At 34.2% G+C, this 24,201-nt stretch overlaps 1 protein-coding gene and 1 long non-coding RNA gene across 8 annotated transcripts in view; one reads left to right on the forward strand and one right to left on the reverse strand.

The window, feature by feature from the left end:
* BMPR1B (bone morphogenetic protein receptor type 1B) overlaps nt 1–24,201 on the forward strand; it is a 392,960-nt gene that overhangs the window by 244,638 nt on the left and 124,121 nt on the right. For 3 of the 7 annotated variants that reach the window (XM_077882931.1, XM_077882922.1, XM_077882928.1), the window contains exon 3: nt 20,949–21,004. The exons of the other annotated variants lie outside the window; for them this stretch is intronic. The gene's annotated coding sequence lies outside the window, so the exon portion shown is untranslated. The remainder of the gene's footprint in view (nt 1–20,948; nt 21,005–24,201) is intronic. 7 annotated transcript variants of the gene reach the window in all.
* On the reverse strand, nt 1,714–22,424 carry LOC144304370 (uncharacterized). Its single transcript, XR_013371264.1, has 3 exons — nt 22,343–22,424; nt 12,676–12,745; nt 1,714–1,962 (listed from the first exon to the last, which is right to left on the reverse strand). It is a non-coding gene; the product is annotated as an uncharacterized LOC144304370 (long non-coding RNA).

Raw genomic sequence — 24,201 nt, forward strand, 5'->3', positions numbered from 1 at the left:
TGAAATTTATTTGTGTTTATTGTCAGAGGCCTGTTGGCAAATCAAACTTGACAATAATAGAGAAGGAAAGCATGGTGACCTAGGACATACTGTTCTACTGAAGTGATCTACAGTTCTTTGAATGTGTCGATTTTTTTGTTTATTTGTTTTAAATTAGCCAACATACAATGCATATAGTCTTGGGTTACTTATTAATACTCTACATGTAATCTTGTAAAATTATTATTGGTACAAATAGACAATTATTTAGAATGATTTTTTTTCTTGTGCTGTTATAGTCTAAAGCAGACTGGTACAGTTCCCAAAGCACAATGTGAGCTTAAAATATGTCTGCTGAAACTATGTGTTCTGAAATAAGGAAGCTGTATTGTCATTTTGAAGCTGTTCTTACACTGCATGGTTCCCCTAATAGAAAAGAAATGTGATATTTATATTAACCTGATTCCAGTTTCTTAATAGTCTGAACTGCATATGATTTGCCCAGAGGTTGAGAATTGATTTTTAAAATTTTGGTTAGATTTTAATGAGATGTTTTCGGTGATAAATATGTTTTATTAACTATATATTATCAGTGTTATGTATTAATGGTTTTAAAGACAGAGGGCATATTTCAGATCAAACATTGGTTCACAGACCCGTAAGGCACGCAGAACACATATATGGCCAATTGTCCTTTGTGCTTTATCTCATACTTACTGTAAGGTTTCTCATTTCTACATGTAGGGCAGTTCAAAAAATAGGCTTACCTGGGATGACCTGGTGGCCAGCACAGAATTACCATCCAGCCAGGATTCAAGCAGACTCTCAGTCCTCTCTTTATTTTCCTCCTTGTCTACCCCCTTCCACTTCACTCCTTATTACCATCTTCCTGCTCCTGCTCTCTCATCTTCTGCCTCCCCTTCCTGCATTTCCTGGTTATTTTTTTTTATCATGTTCATAAATGTCTGTTGCATCTCAACCAGTTATCTATCATACCAAGTTATTCCTGATTTTTTTAACTTCAATATTTTCTTTATATGTGGTCTTCCATCTATTACTTAATTATGTCAGGAAAGTCTTTTGTGCGACTTGAAGAAAAGCTTTCCGATTTTAACAAATATTAATTACTGGGAAGTAAGAGAAACTTGTATCATAAAGTGCAGTTACTATGTTTTAAAATTTCTGTGAAGTCATTTTTTTCTCTCATAATTAATGATAACTTGGTCAGCATTGTATGTTGGATATTTGTAATCTGATAACAATCATTTTTAACCTTTATAATAACTCTGTGAGATGGTTTTTTATCATTCCTACTTTAAAGAGGAGGAAATGGAAATTTAGGGAGGTTAAATAATCATGCCTAAGATCACACAGTTTGAAAAGTAGATGTGTGATTGAAACCAGCTCTTTCTGAGCCTAAAAATTTTATAGCATAGTGTATGACTTTCTTTTAAAATAAGTACTTTCAGTTTTCTACTCCTACAAATTTCTGAAAGTTTGAGAAGTAGCACACCAGTGATAGCTGCTCCCCAATGTAACAGCAGCCCAGACCACAGAGCACAGCAATGCCATTCCCTATGAAGAAGACAAGGCTCTGTTAATATTTACAAACCAAAGAGTAAATCTTAATTTTAGTTTATCATTCTTATCTCATTTAGTTTTTTACTTTCATAACTTTATCAAAATTTCTTTATGTGAAGACATAACAAAACAAATACATAGAAAAGTATCTTCTTCCAAATAAGTCCAGGTGATACTCTGAAGTGTTTCTGAGGCAGGTTAAGTCTTCATCTGTAATCTATACACTCTTTGATTTCAGTTAGACTGTAACAGACTTTGTCATTAGTTATAAATCACACTGGGATGGCATGAAGTTTTAGATCACACTCATAAAAACAGTTTTCATATTGTTTGGAGATGAGTTGCTTGTAGATTAACTTCTTACCTTTGTCTTGCTCTGCTTTTCAGGAACTTTATTAGATACTATGTGAAGAAGGAAAATGGCATTTAAACAAATTTCATTTAATCTACTTAAAGATCTTGTTTTTTTTAAAGGAAATATGGAATACATGAAAACTATGGATAAAATTGATGTTTAGAATTATCTGTTGATTTTTTTCCCTAACAATCCTAGCCCCATATTTGTAAGATAATTTAAAGTTATTATAGATTTTAACTGTTGTTTGTAAAATATTATACATTTTAAAAACATTTCTACACTCAGTGTTTCTTTTAACCCTTTGCTCTGAAGCAAGGATATGCATTTTATGAATGGAGAGATTAATAAGAGAGGGTGGGATGAAGATCCCAGACTGAAAAGCCAAATATTTTGACCAGATCAGAGTAATTTTTAAACTTGATTAGTTTATAACATATGAAAATGTAAAGAAATAAATATATAATAATGTGATAACTCATCCAAGATACTAGCAGAAATAATGAATAGCAGGTGCAAGTCATTTAAGGAAAAAAAATATGAGAGTGTTACTATTGAGAAAATGTTATGAGTTTAATTTAGTTGTTTCTGAGACTGAGAAAAGAATTTAATATGATTTTAGTGGCAGAACACCTGTAGTGAGCTTGTGGAATTAGGTGGGAGTCTAGTTGAGAACCACTGAATTATCACAAAAAAATTCTTAATCAGTATATAGGGTAATAGTAATATTTTCCTAAAGGTTTTCATAAGCTGTGTTGGTATGTCAATAAAGAGTTTATAAGGAACACAGGCCAGTTTAAATAAACTACTGAATGTTGTCTCACACTATATGGGGTAAAGTGATGACAGCATGACTATGGAGAGTTATGTAAACTATGAAACAGTCATAAAAATTTGAATGGAGTGAATTTATCAAATTGGTTTTCTTTTCCCTGAGCTCTCGTTCTTTTATTTCTTCTCTTTCTCATCTGTAATGATATACTGTAGGCTTCGGCTTCTTAATGTATCCATCCATTGCAAACTCCACCAGCCTATGGGTCCTTTCTCCTTTTGAGTCCCAGTGAGCTGTGAATTCACACTGCCAACATAATTTGTGATAAGCTATCCATATGGAAAATTAAAAAGATCCCTAGTCCCCTCATACTAAAAACAAACAAATTCCATGTGGAAGAAAGACTCAACTATGAAAAATAATACTTTAAAATACTTAGAAAATAATATATTTATTATTTTAGGATAAGACAGTTCTTTCTTCAACTAGGTATAAACAGAGAAAACCATTAAAAAAGATTAATAAATTCAACAACATTAAAACAAAAAAAGTTGTGTTAATCCAAGGATACTATAAAGGTAAGAAAGGCTGAAAATTGGTTTAGTGTATAGAACATATTAAAGATCCTATGAATCAAGAAGAGAAGTAAACTCAGCCAGTATAAACATGAGCAGGAATTAAAAGGAAAATCCAAATAGTCAATAAATGTGAAAACTTGTTGAGCCTCATTAATAATTAGAGAAATGTAAATTAAAACTAGAGTAATACACTGTTGTATACCCACTGTGTTGTTAAAAATATGTCTGAAATATACCAAATGTTGGTGTGGATATGAAGCAGCAGGAATTCTCATACACAGTTAATGGGAATGTAAATTGCTACAATAAATTGGTAAGTTGGAATTGAACCAAGAATACTCTTGCTCAACCGTTCCAGCCCTAGAAGCATATCCTATAGAAAGTCTTGCTTGTATGCCTCAGCAAATAGGTACAAGATTTTGTATTGTAGCCTTATATGTAATAGCAATACAAACAAATAGCATTATAGCAAAAACATAGAAACAAAATCTGGAAACAACTGAAAGAATTCAGAATGAGTAATTTAGGAAATAGATGTATACAGTGGAATTACCATAATAATGAAAATGAACGTATCTCAGCTACTTGTATAAATCCCCAAATCATAATGTTGAATGAAGAAAGCAAGTCACAGAAAGCCACAATGAACATGATTCCAATCACACAAACTTTGATTAGGAGCAAAACTAGAATATTTCTGTGGAATCATTATCTAAGTGATCAAACTATAAGGAAAACCAAAGAGAAAGATTAAAACAGAATTGAGGGTGTTGATTTGACCTAGTAGGAAGAAGGGAGTTGGGTTCAGGGGGAAGCCTAGGGAGCCTGGTTATATAAGTGAATGATCATTAAAAATATTAAAAGTATCATTATTGACAATTATATATATTATTATTTTTCATTTCATGTGCTATACCTTCTATCCCTGTGACTTATTCATTCCTTAAGTGGGAGCCTGTATTTCCCACTCCCCTTCAGCTATTTGTCCCTTTCCTTCCCTTCCCTCTGGCAACTGTCAGTTCTCTGTATTTATAGATCAATTTCTGTTTGTTTAGATCACACATTTAAGTGAAATCATATTGTATTTGTCTTTCTATGACTTATTTTACTCAATTAAAATAGTACCTCTAATTTCACACATATTGTCACAAATGGCAAATTCTTTTTCTTGTTTATGGCTGAATAATATTCCATCGCATATATAAGCCACATTTTCTTTATCCATTCACCTATCTATGGATATTTGGGTTGTTTTCATATCTTGGTTATCGTAAACAATGCTGTAATAAACATAGGAATGCATGTATATTTTTGAATTAGTGTTTTCATTTTCTTTGGTTTAAGTACCCAGTAGTGGAATTACTGGATTCTGTGGTAGTTTGGTCTTTCATTTTTTGAGGAAACTCCATACCTTCTTCTACAGAGGCTGCACCAGTTTGCATTCCCACCAACAGTGCACATGGGTTCCTTTTTCTCTTGCCAGCACTGGTTATTTCTTGTTTTTCTGACTTTGGCTATCCTCACAGGTAGAAGGCAATGCCTCATTGTGGTTTTGATTTGAATTTCTCTGATGATGAGTGATGTTGAGCAACTCTTCATGTGTGTTTTAGCCATCTGCACATCTTCTTTGGAAAAAATGTTGATTCAGGTCCTCTGCCCATTTTTTAATCTGATTGTTTGGGGTATGTGTGTCTATATGTATGTATATTAGCATTAAGTTGTTCAAGTTCTGTTTTTTTTTTTTTACAAGTTCTTTATATGTTTTGAATATTAACCCATTATCAGGTATATTGTTTGCAAATATCTTCTCCCATTCAGTAGGTTGCCTTCTTGTTTTGTTTGTTTCTTTCACTGAGCAAAAGCTTTTTATTTTGGAATAGTCCCAGTGGTTTATTTTTGCTTTTGTCTACCTTGCCTGAGGAGACATATCACTGACAGGACTTTGAATCCCCCTCTCAGGTTTCTTTTTTCCTATAAGTATTACTGGAATTCCTCAGGGGTTCCCACATTTGTTTACACACAGAACAGGCTGCCTCTAAGTCAACACTCTGGCGTTCTCCATGGCTGCCTTTTCTAAATCAAGGCTCCAGTACCACCACCATATTCACAGTCCTCCCGCTGCCTGCTGACGTAGGCTCCCTCAGTTGGGAGGTGATGCTACTATGTATCATTGTGTTCTAGATATTTTTGCCACCACTGTTGATAAAGGAGATCCATCCCCAGCTACTGGTATGTTTTCCTCTCCAGACTGATTGCTTGTTTTAGACACACCAATCCACTTTAATGCTTGCACCGTCACTGTGTACTACACTCTTCTGCAAATTGAGAAGAGGAATAGCTGCTTTCCTGTTCTTAATTATTAATTGCTCTTGTTCTGAGGACCTACAGCATTTTCACATAGGCCCTAAGCTGTTACAGGTCTTAAGGAATCATGTTTTCTGGTTTACTTCTATTCTTGTGGTATACACATGCCACTGGGGTAGATGGATTACTGAGGGTTGCATTCACAGGGATCAAGTTATAACCAGAAGCATTATTCTCCTCTGAATCTTTGGTCTTATTGCCAAGTCTAACTCCCCACCTCATTCTTTCCCTACCAACACATTCTCAGAGGTCCCAAAAATTTCCTTTAAGAATTCTGCAGTTCTGTTGTAGCTTCAGCACTGAGAGCAGTTGATCAATCAGTTATTCTCCATCTCTTCCTCTCCCCACTCTCCTTCTCTCTCTCATACACAGATATACTACAGCTCTAGATTCTCAGACATTCAGATAGGCTTACATATAACAGGACTCTTACTGTGGATTAGGTTTGCATTATTTCTGAGGTGGTTCTTGAAGCCCCAGACAAATCTGTGGTTTACTCTATAGCTGGAGAGAATTGGTGGCCCTAACATATGTATAGCCACTTGTGTCAGCATCCAAATTCTGGATCTTAATAAGAACTATAAGAAAGAAGCAGCAAGGAAAAGTATACTGTATACATTATTGCATTTAAATTTCATTAAAATGAATGAGGTAGTTTTTATCTCCATTGTATGGATGATTAAATGGTGACCTTGATTATATAAATAACCAAAATACAAGTAGATGATGAAAAGTGGAGTTCTGTTGCAAAATAGGGTCACCTAATTTGAAAGCCTATGCTCTTAATCACTAAATTAGATGCAGTGTTTCTTAACACAAATAAACTTCACTACCTTTTTTATAATGTGATTTCAGAAACTTTTAGCAGCTTTTTATTCTGAATATATCACCGAACTGTTTGTTAATTTTTTTTCTGTAAGAATATAATAATTTCTTTGAAAATGATGGCTTTGTGATATCATTAATTTTAATGGGAAATGTATAATTTGATGATACTCTGTTGAATTTAGTGATACTATATACTTAAGAATCCATCCTCTAAAAATTGGATATCCTGTCTACTAAACTGGAATCCTTAGAGGCTATAGTTATTTCCCTGACCAGTAAAGTCTCTTTAGTTAGCATTTGATTACTTTGTCATTAAGAAGAACGTTAAGATTTCATGAAATATTATGATTAAGTGTAATATTTTAATACCTTCTCCCCCTGAATTGTACATGGTAAATGCTTCTGGATAATAACTAGTTTTATTTTTAAGCTTAGATTATTTTGTAGAATAATTTGGGAAAGAATGAGAGTGTTCAAAATTCAACAAGAAGAAACATGAATCTTTATTGTCACATTGTAATAGAAAAATGAAATCACATTAATGTTTATCCACAGTAGAAAAGATAAATAAGTATATACATAAATAGCTGAATAGTTATATAGTTAAATGAATGCATTTAAATAAATTCGAGCTGTGTTTATCAACATGGATTAATCGTTAAAACATTGAACACAGCAAGTAAGTTAGTGATGGATACATGAGTTTATAATATTTATAGATGTGTAGGGGCATCTGGGTGGCTCAGTCAGTTAAGTGTCCAGCTCTTGATTTTGGCTCAAATCATGATCTCAGGATCATGAAATAGAGCCTTGCACTAGGCTTTGTACTCAGTGTGGAGTCTTCTGGAGATTTTCTCTGTCCCTCTCCCCCTACCCTGGTCACGTTCACACTCACACACATACTCTCTCTCTCTCTCTCTCTCTCAAATATATAAATAAAATGTTAAAAAGAAAATGTGTAAACATTCTACAAAATGGTATAAGTGATTTATGGGAACACACACATCAAAATACGACTGACAATGATAAAGAGCACAATCAAGGTAGTGATTATCTGTAAAAGGAGGAGGAGGGTGTATGAGATTGGGATTGATGCACAGGAGTTGTATCTGTAATGTATCCTTCCTTAATTGTGATGATATCTTTGTGGTGCTAATTATAAGATCTCTATCCTTTTGGCATTACTAAAAAGCCTGAGCAAAAAAAATTTTGACATTGGGATAGCGTGTAAAAATCAATATGCTCCTCAAATAAATAACTTCATTTTCTTATTTTGTAAAAAAATAATAATAATAAAAAGCTGAAAGAAGGAAGACAAAAAATTCTTTCTTTTTTAAACATTTTATTTATTTGTTCATGAGAAATATAGAGGGAGAAGCAGAGGCATAGACAGAGGGAGTAGCAGGCTCCCTGCAGGGAGCCTGATGCTGGACTTGATCCCAGGACCCTGGGATCACAACCAGAGCCAAAGGCAGACGCTCAACCACTGAGCCACCCAGGTGCCCCTTCCCTTTCTATTACACTCCATTATGTTGCTGCACACTCACAAATGGCTTCTTAAATGTCATGTTTTCTCAGTTCCCTGAAGCCAACCTCACTGTATTATTAGCTTTTTGGAGAAGGAGAAATTCTACTGTATTTAAAAAAAAATATATATATATATATATGCATTACAATGATATTTGTGCACTTTAAGATTCTAGTATGTGTAATGCATTAATGTTACATATGTGTATGAATATAAATTGAGAAAGAATAAATGTTCTTTTCCCAAACTATTGCTGGAGCAGTTGCTACCTACTCAATAAAACTTGAATTTGCAACAAACCTTCATACTTCAGTGGAACCAGGCACATTTTTCTTAGTCTACATTAAGCTAGGATGGGTTTATAAAAAAGTGACTTGTCAGCCACTGCACTATTTGATTGAAAACTGTCTAGGTTGCTGTATTACCAACATATGTATTTCGTTATGTGTCAGATTTTTCCTCTGTGACCTGATTACTTGAATACCCCCAAACAATCCAGCTTTTGTATGAGAACATAATGTTGTACCTGCAGTTTCAGCTGCATTTTCTTTCATTCTAAGGTGAATATTCTTTCACATATTACTATTTATCTTATAATGCATATTCATATGTTTAATGCAGTAGAATCTTTTTTTCTAAAAGAAGGCGTATAGTATATTGAAGTTGACTTCATGGAAATAAAAAAATATGATATTTAAGAAGCATTTGTGGAGTATGTGACAGGTTCAAGCATCAGTTTCAAAATAATCTCATTCTCTACTTTGATAATCTATCTGAGGGAGGCTTAGTAGTTTGCTGAGAGCTGAAGAGGATAGGCTCTGACGTTAGAGAGCCTGAGCTCTGAGCCTGCCTTCACCTCCAAGGAACTATATGAACTTTTAACAAATTTGTTAACCTTCTGGCCTTTAATTTCATCATTTGTAAAATGGGATTTTTCACTTAAGAGGAGTCGCTCTGTCAGTGTGGAGAATGGCTAAACAGGAGCTGGGAAACTAGGGAAACTAGGCACAGCCCTCATGTACTCAGGCAGATGGAGACCTAATAAACTGAAGACAGAGGCAAAGGGCTGGAAGATAGGGAAACAAATTTTAAAACTTAAAAAATGTAAGTCAAACAGTTTGAGAGCCAGAGAGAAGGAATCCTGATGGATATTTTCATGTCTGGCTTGGCCAATTGGATGGACACTGGTACAGTTGTTAAGATAGAAATATAGGAAGAGCCCACTTTAGAGGAGGGATGGCTACTTTATATTTACATCTCCACGTGTAAGTGTAGCTATATCCGACCGAGAATACTATACTCATTGTCTTTCCTGCTGCTGTTAACTCTGTAGCTGTCGCTCTGTGGCTGTCACTACTGAATACTGTTGACATATGTTCCAGGGGTTGGCTGTTCATTGGTGTGTTTTCTGCTCCTGCTGGATAGATCCTTGCTTTCCTTGAAGTGGTATACTTTCTGTTCCATCCTTCGTATCCAATATATTAGAACCAGTTCTCTCAAATAACTAACTCCATTGTCTAGGACCTGATTATGATTATTTTCCCCTTTCTTTTTACTGTCTTGGTATCCTTTGCTCTCAGAATCATCTCAGTTTATGTATTTAAAAAAAAATCCAATAATGTGGAATTTCAAAGAGAATGGATTTGGGAGTCTCAGTTTCATGGAAACTATGTGGTCCATATGAAGATCTGTCCTGGGGGCACTTGGGTGGGTCAGTGGTTGAACATCTGCCTTTGGCTCAGAGCATGATCCCGGGGTTTTGGGATCCGAGTCCTACATCAGGCTCTCTGCAGGGAACCTGCTTCTCCCTCAGCCTATGTCTCTGCCTGTCTCTCTGTGTCTCTCATGAATAAATAAATAAAATATTAAAAAAAAGATGTTTGGCTTTTTTCTTAGACCAGCTCTAATCTACAGAGAATTGGAATAATCTTCATTAGGCAACCAAGAGTTCTATAACACTTAATTCAGAGCAATATTATATCCTTATCTTATGTCTTATAGTAAGAAAACCACTCAAATGTTCTTTAATAACTAATGAAGATTTGTTTCAGGTAAGTTTTGGTGTCCACATAGATCAAAGATGTGTTAGGCTTATAACGTACTATGTGATCAAGTACTAGAATCACCCTTATCAAGCATCAGAGTGTACTATATATGTTTAATTTCTCAAATTCTGGATATATGCTTTCCATATTTTAGGAATTACATTTGGATGCAAGTAACAGAAACTAGAAATAATGAAGTTCAGAAATGGGCAGTCTAGGGAGGGTATGGCCATTCCATAGACATCAGGGATCTAGTCTCTTTCTAATTTTCTGCCCCACTAACCTAGCATGTGACTTCATCTTCAAAGACACATTAGTGGCTTTTAGTAGCTATTGTTCTAGCTGTCATGTCCAATTTCGAGGCTGCAGGTGAAAGGTGGAGGTGAGAGACATCATATGAACAAATCTCCTAGTCAGGTCAGGTACTTTCTTGTAAGAAGCAATTCAAGCTGTCTCATCTCTGGTTATATCTCATGGCTAGCTTTTCATCAAATGACCACACCATGGTCATTTAGCTACATATATTGCTGCCCTGAGAAACCAGGATTGTGTTGCCATGGAATAAGGGAAGAATGGGTAATGGGTGAGGAGTAGCCTTCTTTGCCTTATATATTATACTTAAGATGGTAGAAGTATTTCATAAATAAGTAGAATAATAGACAGTGCTCTTTGGTCAAAAATTTTAGGTGCAAGTGCCCCATTCAGAAATGTCCCTGATAGAAACCTTTAATGTTTGAAAATGAAAAAAAATTATATTTTGTTATTCATAACACATTAAGTTAAAACGGATGGCTCCATGAAGAAATTTGAGTGATTATTCCCAGGAATATGTTAGACAATTGAAGAACTTAAGGGGTGAACTAAAGAAGTCTGTTTCTGGATATACAGATCTATCTAGAACCTTAGGTCTATCATAGGAAAAATATATGTTTTAAGCAAAAAAAAGACTAAGACAGTAATTTGACTAAGGTCACAAGTGAATAAACTGTGAATTATTTCAATAATTTACAATGTTATAAAAAATTGGTTCTTGATATATTTGATTCATTCCTTGTTGTAAGCATAACTACTTGGCCCAGCCTTTAGATACTTTGATATGACTGTACCTATGCTGCTTCTAATTAATATTGATTTTGAATTAATATAAGCATGGAAAAGTTATTTTTGGTGCTTTTCCAGCTGTGTAAATATCCTTATTGCATAAACAGACTAAATTTAATCACAGAATTTACTATGCTGGCAGGATTTACAACTTCATTGTGGACCCAATGTCTTAAACATCTGTCCTTCATTTACTATATCTTAAATGTAAACTTTTATAACACAGGCCAAATTTTAAGTATTTACACAAAGACACCCTAATATAATAGTACTTGGAAGAAGAAGGAACAAAATTTCTGAGAAATGAGTTTAAAAAGTAGCACAGTTTGGGTTACTCATGAAGTCTCTCTCCCATAAAAACAAATAGGAACCTCCCAGAAATAAGAAAGCATTTTTAAAAGATCTTATTTATGTATTTATTTGAGACAGATAGTGAGAGAGAGCAAGAGTGGGGAGGAGAGGGAGAAGCAGGCTCCCCATGGGCAGGGAGCCCAATGTCGGGTTCAATGCCAGGACCCTGGGTCATGACCTGAGATGAAACCAGACACTTAACTGACTGAGCCACTGAGGCACCCCACGAAAGCATTTTTAAAAGAGCTTCTGGAAGATTAAACTGTATAATAAGATTGAAAATGTTGAAATCATTTTTTTTTTTAAGGAAGAGAGTTGTTTTTAAAAGTGTCTTTGTCTTTATGTAACATTTTCATTAAATAACTAGTTCTTACTGACAAAAATATTGTGTGGCCTTTAAGGTGGATTGGGAGGATGTACAAAATAGAGAAACAGATTTAGTAAATATGACTTTCAAAAGTTATTTTTCCCACCAGACAATGACTCTATATCTGTCCAATTTGATTATGTAAAAGTTGTAGTATTTTATTTTTATAGTTAATTCTTTAGTTTGGGCCCTGCAAGGCTAGTTCCTCGTGTATTTCCTCCAACTGATTTAATTTCAGATAAAATTATTTTTATCTGATTTTCCTTTGAGAAACTACGGATATTTGCTTCCTTGGCTGACTTACAGGTACGGGTGAGTACTAAAGGACCCACATGAATAAGCCTTACATGTGAGAGCCCACCCCATGCAGAGATGCCTCCCAGGCTAGTATTTGTGTTCTGGAAAAGGTTGACTTGCATGGGAAAACAGGTATTGAGACTGCTGTGCTTGTCGGGATTTACATATTTCTTCCCCTTATATACATTGGAGCAAACAATGTTATGAAAGATAAAGAAAATTAGTAAATTTCTGTAACAATATTATTGATACATGAGGATAAAAGAAAATTGTAAAGAAATGATGAATTAGAAAAATATTGTGTGAAGTATTTGACCTACATGGTATATAGTTGTTTCTTTTACCTGTTATTTTATTTACAAAATTAGCATTGTATTGTGCTGTTTATATATTTGCTTTAGGTATGTATGCATTATCTTTCTTGATGAGATTATAGTTTTTCTCTGGAAACTACTATTTCTCTTTTGGGATGTCCTGTAGCATCTAGAGTCATGTTAGACACTTATAAACCTAAAAGAAAGATCTTTACCTGGATTTGGGTGGCAAGTTTGATTAGTAGTGATACTTCATACAGTGTTTTGAGGATTATGAGGCTGTATCTGTGTAGAAAAAAATATAGTGATAAATTAGGTCAGGGACTCTGTTTTATATATTGCTTAGAGTGGTACTTGACAGGTTGTAAGTACTAAATAAATATTTGTTCAATGAATGAGTAAATCACTCTGCTATAGTTGAGAGATCAAGTACGATGGCAGTGTATTTTGCTATTTGCTATTCCGTTACTAAATTAACTTTAAAATCCCTTTTAATTTTAGAATCTGTGATTAGTATAAATATTTGTAAATTCAGCAAATATTGTATTGGCATCCTAATTCAAAAGCTGAACTATCTTATAATTGTAGGATCTACCCAAGAAATGTAGAGTCAAGCCTGTTAAAAATAAGTAACTTAATAAAGACAGGGTTCAATTACCATGATTTAAGAAACAATGAAAAAAAAAAACTTTGATTTAATTTCAGTTTTTTAGAGTTGAAAGTTCATTAACCAGGCTGTGGAAAAAGGCTTGGGAATGATTAAATCCTGTTTTATAGAGGGTAAGGTCATACTGGACCATTTATCATTATGACATCAAAATTCTAAAATGGACTTTATGCTTCTTTAATCTCAATCTTTTATACATAAAGTAAATTCCTGGAAAATAAGTGATTAGAATTTTAGATTTTTTTTTTTTTTTTTTTTGCTACCAGGGTTAATTAATACTCAGATCGCTTGATTTCATATTGATGCCTCTTTGAAATGTTAGTATGTCCCAATGAGGTTTTCCCTGAAATACTAGTTTGGGGAAATACTCTGCCAAGAACAAATGGTTCTGTACCCCATGTAGTGTCCTCCGAAAGAGCATGAAGTGGGAGGTGAGGTGGGGGCGAGAGGATGTTGATTTGTTCTAGTGGGCTTCTTAATACTTGAGTAGGGGCAGCCAGAATAGTGGCCCTCAAATAATAGTGCAAGGACCCCTGGGAGATCTCTTAGAAACTTTTAGGACATTTTCACATACATAACTATTTTGATACATTTTAAGACATTATTTGTCGTTTCCGCTGGGCTGACTTACTTTTTTATTTGCTCTAGTGGTTCAAAAGTAATGGTAGGAAAACTGTGCTAGTACCTTAGCACCAACCAGGATAGTGGCAACAGGCATACTAGTCACCATTGTGTTCTTCATTGTCACACACTTGAAGAAGAAAAGTGAATATTTAACTTAAAAATGCCCTTTATAAAATAGTAAAAATTACCCATTTATTAAATCTCTCAACCCTTAAGTACAAGCTTTTTTAATATTCTGTGTGAGGAAATGGAAGTGTGCTTCATCCTTGTGTTGCACACTGAAAGGCAGTGGTTTCACTCAAGGAATTGATGCTAAACCAGTTTCTTTTTAATGGACATTCATCTTTAATTGAAAAAGTGACTGACAAAATAAGACAATTTAGACAAACTATGACAATTTGGTGGATACATTTTTGAAAATGAAGTGGGCCTATTAAGGAAAATAATTGACAGTATTTGTGCTGGTGATAAAATATGAGCTTTTAAGTAAAAATTCAAATAAAAATTTAAATTTTGGAGAATTTGTAATTGCTGCCATGAGGCTTGAGAGTATCCAAATATTTAAAAGCTTTTTTGATGATATTGGCATGAATATTAGCAGATGTAACTTTTTATGTCATCATCTAAGGAAATGTGTTAATATTTGCAAATTCTGTATGAGTCCAAGAACTGATATTTATATTTTCCAAATGATTAATGCATGATGTTATACAATTATGTATGGATAAAAGATCTATTCAAAGTACAAGGTAGTAGAGTGTACTTTAGTGTAACAGAATATAAATATTTCATTGTTATGGTTCAGATTCTACTTTACAACTAAATTTTAAGATACTACCTCATATTGAGTTTTGGTGTAGTACTAACGGAGGCTAATAACCACATTATCTGAAAAGGCTAGTAAAGTATTTCCCCCTTTTTCATTTCCTCTCTGTGGGAGAGAGGATTGTCTTCACATACTTCAATCAAAACAATGTATGACAACATATTAAATCCAGAGGTAGAGTTAAGAATCTTACTATCTTGTAAGCCAGATACTTCTCACTAAATTATTTTTATTTGAAGACACATGATTACTTTTTATGAAAGCTATGCTTATGTTTATAGTGACATATAGTAGATTTATTAATATTATTTTAAAATGAATTAATATTTTATAAGCTTCATTTTCAATTTTTAATAAGGTAAAAAAACAACAAAGCAGACAGAAAAAAAATAAATGTTCCTTAGGTCCTTAATACTTTTTGAGAAGGTAAAGGAATCCTGAGAACAAAATGTTTAATGCCACTTCTCTCAACTCTAGGTTAGAATAGGTGCCTCTCTGCCTAACTTTAGAGTGTTATCCCTTAACATATTAACATTTTCTCAATAGAATTGTTGTCATTTCATTTTTTCACTTACTGATACAGTCAACAAATAATTATTGTGTCCGTTCTGTTTAAATTAACCTAATACGCTGTTAACTAATTGCTCTTGGCCACCTTTTGGGCCTAGGACTCTACAGTCTGATTCTTTGGGAAAAGAGTTCTAGGGTCACAATTACACAGAGTGTGATCTAAAAGGAGGGGTTGTGAGGTCCAGAGAGGCCTATCCTGTTGTCCTGTTGGTACTATGGATTCCTTCTAGTGTGTGGGGCATGCAGCCAAAAAGACTAGAGCTGGTACCATTTCTTTTTTATTTATTTTTATTTATTATTATTATTATTATTATTATTTTTTTTTTGCTGGTATGTTTCAAGTACAGTCCTCAAGACAGTAATGTTGGTTTGTCCATAACTAAGGGTAATGGTGGTGTGGGCCATATAATGTTTGTGTTAGAACTTCCAGATGTGTGTCTTAAAACTGCAAATTTTTAGACTGCATCCCAGACCTAATGAATAGAGAGCAGTATGGTGCACAGGTAGGTGTTAGCGGTGTTGCCAGTCACAGGTAATTTTTTTTTAACGATTTATTTATTTATGATAGACATAGAGAGAGAGAAAGGCAGAGACACAGGAGGAGGGAGAGGCAGGCTCCATGCCGGGAGCCCGATGTGGGACTCGATCCCGGGACTCCAGGATTGCGCCCTGGGCCAAAGGCAGGCGCTAAACTGCTGAGCCACCCAGAGATTCCCCACAGGTAATGTTTTGAAGGTGTTTTGGGGGCAGACATTTGAGTTTCTGCTTAGCATCAATATTTCATTGTGGCTATTTTTTAAAAAAAAAAAAACTTTCTGTAAACATTTGATCTAATTTAATTCTCTCAGCAAGTCTTGGAGGTTGATATTCCCATGTTTCAGAATATATTCTGTGAGTGCCTGAGTGGCTCAGTGGTTGAGTGCCTGCCTTGGGCCAGGTTGTGGTCCTGGGCTTCTGGGATCAAGTCCTGTGTGGGCCTCCCTGTGGGGAGCCTGCTTCTCCCTTTGCTGGTGTCTCTGCCTCTCTCTCTTTGTGTCTCATAAATAAATGAAATGAATAAATAGAAATCTAAAAAAAAAGTCGCAAAAATATCAGAATGTATTCTGTAATTTGAGTCTTGAAATGGTCAGGTTTCAAAGTTTTATTCATCAGTATTTGCAAATAGTATTCTTAAAGATTAGATGTACTTATGTCTACATCAAAGGGAAAAATATTGTGGTGAAATGGATGAGCAAATATAGAAGGCTTCTATGAGGAGAAATCTTTTCTAAATTTTGAAGAAAATCCTATCTTTTCAATAAAATGAATTTATATTAAAACAAATTTTATTCTACAAGTTAAACTGGAATACTCAATGATGAAGTATAAAATAGTTATTAAAATGCGTGTTAGTAACTTTACATGCAGCAATGTAATAATGTTTGCAGTTTAGTTTTGATAATTTGCATTTGCATGCTTTTCTCAAAAATAATTTTAGATTTCTAGAATAATAATACTGTCTACAGAGAAGTTACAGATCAAGATGGGAATTGTATAGAAACACCTATATTGTTTTTGGAAAGTATTGTCTAAAAAGAGTGAATGGTTAAATTTAAAAGTTACTAATAATTGTTCCATAAAACCAATAATGAAGTCATTTACTCTACTCACTTAAAAAAAAAAAATGTGGTCTCAGACCTGTAAAGTGCTATTTAGTAGCAGGGATGGGAGGGTGGTGCTAGTTACTGCTAACCATACAGTACTCTAGTTGTTTCCCACAGTTAGCATTAACTACCACAGATTTGTAATTTATAATGTGAAAGTATTTTAGTCACTGGGATTACCTGGATTATTGAGTATTTTGCATCTCTATGAAATACTGAATGGCCACTTGTTCATGGAATCAGATGAACTTTTTGGGCAGCTGCCTTGGGAATTATTTCATACAACTGAAATGTCTTCCTAATGACACTGTTGTTTTCTTTTAAAAAGAAATAGCCTAGGATTCAATTTTGGCTTGCATAGACAAATCAACATAGTATGGTTAAGAAACGGGGCACGAACTGGAAGAGTTAATCTTTAAATTCAGCTTGAGCTGTGTTTACTGATCCTTTTCTGCTTCTTGTTAATTGGCACCTCAAACTCCATACTAATTAATGGGAGAGCAAGGGGCAGGTGGCGCCGTTTTATTTTGATAATCCTTGTCAGCAATGTCTGTGTAATCTTTTTGTTTAATTATAATGAATGTGCATTTGGGGTGCATGAACTTTCAACAGTTTTTTCACTGAAAGTTCACTGGTCAAGGACAGTTTTGCAACTGTTTCAGACAGTTTGAGACACTACTACATAATACATACAAAGACAGTTTTAGTTAGCATTTTAGTTGTTAATTCACACCGATGGAAGTCACTAATAGAGGTGCTATGTGCCTCTTTAAAACTAGACAGGTATAACTCTATCCAGAGAAATTTAAAAAATCTGCGCTTCTTTTAATTGTGTTTGGAGTAAGGGTAAAAATTTTTGTTTAAATAAGGACATTTAATGTTAAGAGTACTTAATGGATGAAAATATTAGAGTAATGTTTTCTCTGGAAAGAAGAGCCTAGGCAGGAAGTCAAAATAAATGGACCTGATTTACTTAAGAATTTGCAAGTTTTAGCTGTGAAATGACTAGATAAATGATTCTGTTGGAAAGTAGGTACCTATTAGAAAATGTGTATTTTGCTCATTTCCATTTTAAAAAGACTGTTTTTACTGTTTTTGCTTTCAAGTGTAAGATGGGTTTAGGTAAAATAAATTCAGGATGGTTTTGAAATTTGGGGACAAGTCTTAAAATTGTGTTCCAAGCAACGTATTACTTATTTGGGGGAAGTGGGAGAAAAGGAGGAGGAAGAAGTCAGAAAACACCTCCTTGGCTGTTAATACCTTGAAACTTAGTGGAAAGGAAATAACACCCAATTTATACGAACTCCAATGTAAACAAACAGGAGCTATGATAGGAAATAGCACTAGGGCCAATTTATAAGACTTGGTCCATGTTCATTTTTCAGATAAAACTTCCTGTACTTACTCCTTGCCATTTTGGGCTAGACCAAAACCAAAATAAATTTTCCTCAAACAGTGTAAGGAAACATTTTAATTGGGTGATATTTTCGGAAAATCAGAAATAGTTATTTCCACTATTGGTACCTTGATAAAATTTAATATGTTATTTAAAAATGTAAATTTTTATGAACTTGGATGTTAATTATATACCTATAGTTTAATAATAATGTTTTGATTATAATATTTCTGTACCTAAGCAGAGAATCCTGACAATTTAAATTTACAATTAAAATGAAAACCCAAATCTGTGGTCCTCACTTAAATCTGTGGTTCTCAACCTCGAGGAAGGGGACATATAGCAATGTCCACTGATGTATTTGATCTTTACCCTTGGGAGGAGGTGCTACTGGCATCTAAGTGAGAGGACATGAATGGATGCTGGTAAACATGCTAAAATGCACAGAGCAGTCCCATACAAAAAGAATTATTTGGCCCAAAGTGGGCCAAATATTGCTGGAAAGTGAGAAACTTGCCCTACCTATGTGATGCCTTCTGCTGGTAAAATATAATAATGGTAAATACTGATTTATTTATAATCACTGGATTGTAAAAATACTGGGAACTTCCTGAAGAAACACTAGAATTAAAGAACGATCATATGTCAGTATGTAAGTCATGGGGTATATGGGATTAACAAATATGTAACACATTTCTAATTTTATTTTGTTCTTTCCCTTTCAAATAATAAATTATTTCTATTTGAAATAATAAGAATTTGAGCAGCCTGGGTGGCTCGGCGGTTTAAGCGCCTGCCTTTGGCCCAGGGCATGATCCTGGAGTCCCGGGATTGAGTCCCACATCGGCTCCCTACATGGGCCCTGCTTCCTCTGCATGTGTCTCTGCCTCTCTGTGTGTGTGTCTATCATGAATAAATAAATAAAATCTTAAAAAAGACAAAAAAATAATAATTATTAGAATACTAAGTGATTCACTAAGTAAGAATACTAAATGATTCACTATGAGAGGGGATGGTTAATAAACTAAATGGCTAATGAAAATGTAATCATTTTGCAATACGTACATATATAAAAGTGTTATGTTGTACACCTTAAACTAATACAACATTATGTTGATTTTATCTCAGTAAAACAGAGGACAAAAGTGACTCATGGGGGAATAGTCTGAAATATCAGGAGACAGAGCAGTTACAAATTCTTTGTAGGTTTTTCTCTCAGTATTCACAATATATATTCAAAATAGAAGAAAGTGCAGTACTTACTTGACCTGAGAAGAATGCTTTGTGGGCTGTTCAGGTAATAGTTGCCATATTGCATGCTGTTGTGCTTATGAAGCCTATGACTCCCTTCATGTGGAATAGCTATTTGTTAGAAATTCTTTTTTTTTTGTTGTTTTTTGTTTTTAGAAATTCTTGAAAAGATTTTACCTAGCAGCTAAATTCAGGCCTCAGTTCATCTAATTTGAAAAGCTTTTCCTCATCTTTTCTTCCTATGTGATTTTTGTTACCCACGATCAGTAGAAAAAAATTTCAAACCAGGCACTTATTATAAAAATAATAACTTGATTCCAAATTAAATAGTTTAAGTTTCATCTGCTCATTATTTTTATTTTATGAGATTAATACAACTAAGTGTTTGCTGAGTAGTATATACCAAATGCCCATTCTTGGTTCTGCAATTCTTCATTTGTCTACCAAAAGTTGTTCTCAGTTCTTGTCGACTTCCTTATAGGACAGATATACTATGTAAAAATTTAAAGTTATATAATATCTTTTTAAAAAGATTTTTAAAAATTTATTCATGAGACACACAGAGAGGCAGAGACATAGGCAGAGGGAGAAGCAGGCTCCATACAGGGAGCCCGACGTGGGACTCGATCCTGGGTCTCCAGGATCACTTTCTGAGCTGAAGGCAGATATGCTTAACCACTAAGCCACCCAGGTGTCCCAAGTTATATAATATATATGCTGGATATCTAAATGATGGAGCATAAAAATGTTTCTGAAACCACCACAGTACCTAAGAAATTTAGCATTAAACATTGTTAGTGCTGTTTGAATAGTGGCTGAAATAGACATGTTTGCATTTTGAATTGGTCTTTTCTCAGATATTATTGGTAAATCATGTTATTTTGAAAGAGCTTGGTGGAAAATATGTATATCAGAAGTCAGAAAGATTTCAGTTAACATATATATCCCCCCAAAATAGCCTTCTAAATAAATGAAAAATAACTTGTTTGAAACACACTTCAGTAATTTTTTTTCTTTCTTTTTTTAATGTCTTATTCCCTGGGAGAGAAGAAATGGGACAGGCACTGAGACCCACAGTGCTGTAAGGAACTTGCTGGATGGCAGGAGGCTTTGTCCACAGAAACATGAAGGCTCATTCAGCTCCGTCACTGCAGTATATTTTATAAGGAAATCTGTGTCTAAAAATAGATGCTGAATATAACTTCTCTTGGAGCCCAGGGCCATATGGTTGTTAAAGGGCCACTTTGTTTTATTGGAAAGAAAATATGAAAACTCCCCATTTGGAGGCAAGTCTAAGTAGTGGCTGTTAGAAAATGTCTTTTTGTGCACTGTTATTAGTAGGTAAATGTTTCAAAACAGATGTATTTTCTAAGCACATTGATTAAGAAACTACCTCAATCGGCATTTCTCATATTTTATCATGGTGTACTTCTTTTTTTTTTTTCTGAATGATAGAAGCAATTATATATCATCATTGACCAACTTGTTTTTGTTCCTATGAATTTTGACAGATGTTTAATATTTGAAACAAAATATGAAATCGAAGAAAATTGTACTGAAGTTCCAGGTGAGCTTTGCTATTTATTCTTTAGAAAGTCACATGATGTGCCTTGTCCAGAGTTTATGTTCTATTCTGTGACAAGAAAACATATTTATTTCTGTGATGTTTATAAGCACATGTACCTACACAGTCCATTTATTTATTTTTTTTAAAAAATATTTTATATTACTTATATATAGAGAGGGAATGTGTGAGCAGGGAGAGGGAGAGAGAGTATTTCAGGCAGACTCCAGGCTGAGTGTGGAGCTTGATCTCAACACCCTGAGATGGACACTACTCTGTTAGCTGGTCATAGTCTGAGGTTATAATTGAGGAAAACGTCAAAGCTTTCTTTACTTCCACGAGCACAGTATATCTTTATAGTAAAATTGCCACTAACTTTATTCTCCTTAATGTGAGAGTATTTCCTATTTCCAACAAAAAGCCCATAGGGCTCAAAATAAATGAAACCTAACATGTTTCCAGTTTAAGCAGACACACACACACACACACACACACACACACACAAAATTTCCTCCGTACTCTCTTCTCTTTCCTCTGCTTTCTCCTAGACAGCACATGCCTGCCAGCAAAACTTCTAATATGGTAAAATGTTTTAAATTTATATGTTCTTTCCAACTCTTATGTCAGAGACTCTTGAACTTACTTCAGATCTAGAGGCAATGATGGCAAGCCTTCAACACTTACTTCTTTTAAAATGTGTTTATATGCATTTGTGTAATACATTTTCGGGTTCCCTGGCTTTGAAACATATGCCACAAATGAAACAGACCTCTCACACAAGATGTATTTTAATATATGCATGTTTATACACATTAATGAGAAGTATATTTACAACAGGTTCTAATGTAAGGACTTTCATTTTGTGCAATGTCTTACAAGGTTACAAGCTTTCACATATGATATATCGTTTATTCAGTGTGACGATATTGTGAGGCATAGGGGGATTTCCATTTTATAGCAAGAACTGATGCTAAGCAGAATTAATTGGAGTAGAGCCGGAATCTGTGATCCTTAGTTCAAGGCACTTTCCCTCAGACCATACTAAAAATTCTATTTTAAAACCCAGCAAGATGACACTTCTTATTAATAGTACTGTTGAATTGAGAATTGCTGAATCTGCCTATAATTTCGCCCCTGAGACCAGCACTCTTAGCTACTTGAATAATCATGATTTTAGTAGCTAATATTTTCGAGTCTGTATTTGCATACTGCATATTCTTTGTGTAATTAAGGAGTAATAATTTATCTGATCTTGCTTTTGGAAAACATTGTCTCTGTTGATGAGAGATTGTTGATCTTGACAAGAAAAGATATTTCATACATTTCAGATGAAACTTTTACCTGCCGGGTGAATGTCTCAGCCTTTCACGGTTTTCCCCTGCTCTCTAGGGTCCTACTGACTATCTCCTCCTTCCCAGGTCAGATAATCCAACTTATTCATTCCATAAATATCAATTGTGCCAGATGTGTTCTAGGCATAGTTATATAAATGCTTTGGACATTGCAGGTGAACATGACAAAATACTTGCTTTCAAAGTGCTGACATTCAAAAGGAGATAGACAACAGATATATCAATTACATAAACAAAGATTATCAAACCAGATAGAGATGAATGATCCGAAGAAAATAAAATGAGTTAGAAGAGTTGGGAATTACTTTTCTTAGAATGCTCATGGAATGGAAATCTAAATACTGGGAATAAGGAACAAGTAGAATGATCATGAAAGGAAATCAGTGGTGTGTTTGAGGGATAGACAGAAAACTAGTATTCAGGGCACATTTTGGAAAAGGGGGAAAGTGCTAGGCAGTGAGGTCAAAGAAGAGCAGAGGCCAAATTATGTAGGCCACAGTAGTGAGTGTGGTTTTGTTTATAATTGAAGATTTTAATCAGGGAAGTAATAATGTGATTTATAATCACATGTGTAGTACCCATCTAGGGGATGCCACTTTGGTTGCCCATTAGAGAACTCAGTTTGCTGCAGGACATAGGAGAATCAATGAATTAAAGAGAAAACTGCTCCACAATTTTCTACAAGAAACGTAATAGCAATTTGGTCTAGAGTTTTTGCAGTGGTAGTGTGAAAGTGGTTCAATATGGGATCTATTTTAGATATAGCACTTTCAGGTCTTGTTATAATGAATTGGATGTGAGACCTGAGAGAAAAAGGAAGAAAGGCTTAATTATTTGTGAACTGAAAATATTTTTTTGTAAAGAGTGGAAATGGTTAATGGCTTGTCTGGCTGGCTTGCTTTCATTCATTGATTCATTTGTTCACTTTTGTGGAAATGTGAATTATTTTGATACACTCAGCATTTTGCACATGAATTGGTTCCAGAAGTTGTTTCTTCAGTCAGTTCAAATATACTTAATCAGAAGGTGAGGAGGAGGTTAATGGGATGAATTTCAGAGTGGTTTTTTTTTTTTTTTTAATTTCAAAGTGATGTTCAGAAACACTATCTTCATTTGGAATAATTTTTTGCATATCTGTTGTAGAACTGTAATCAAAGTCTCAGGTCACTGGAATGGTTTTTTAATATCTTTGTTTACCGTGGTTTATCAAGAGAAAGTAAACATGGTTCAAATATGTGCTATGAATTTGAAAGACTTAATATAGTCTTAACCTATGTTAAGATAGCAGATATAATTGTTAAACATTTGTTTAGTTTTCATTAAAACTAGCATGGATTTATGATTGCATTTCTATGTGCCTTCTATAGTCATGTATGATACACCTTAGCTCATTTTATAGAACATAACTACATATTGCATGGAGGTTAATATGTGAACCTTTTAATTCATAACACTTTTGTCACATATATAATCTATTTGATTCTGTAATCTTAATCAGGAATTCAGACCTAAATTATAATATTAGGAACAGTCCTAGTATTACAGAAAGGTATAGAACACAATTGTGAAGCTATACCTTTATATAAAGTGATAAAATTAACTTAGTGTCCATACTGACTTTGTACACTTTCAGCATCATTTCTTACCATTTCTTATTCCATATTTTATATCTTATGTTCTCAGTTCTGTTATTAGTGTTTTTCATTTTCCTGGCAAAATTTTCCTTTACTGTTCATGTGATTTTTAGATAACAGTAGGAGTTTTTCCCATAATGTCTGTATTATTTTAGAGAAAAATGGTAATTATCTGGATTATTCTGAATCTTGTTTGTCTAAAATCTGGTAAAGT

The sequence above is a fragment of the Canis aureus genome, chromosome 33 (assembly GCF_053574225.1).
Source record: "Canis aureus isolate CA01 chromosome 33, VMU_Caureus_v.1.0, whole genome shotgun sequence".
In the NCBI taxonomy this organism is placed as follows: Eukaryota; Metazoa; Chordata; class Mammalia; order Carnivora; family Canidae; genus Canis; species Canis aureus.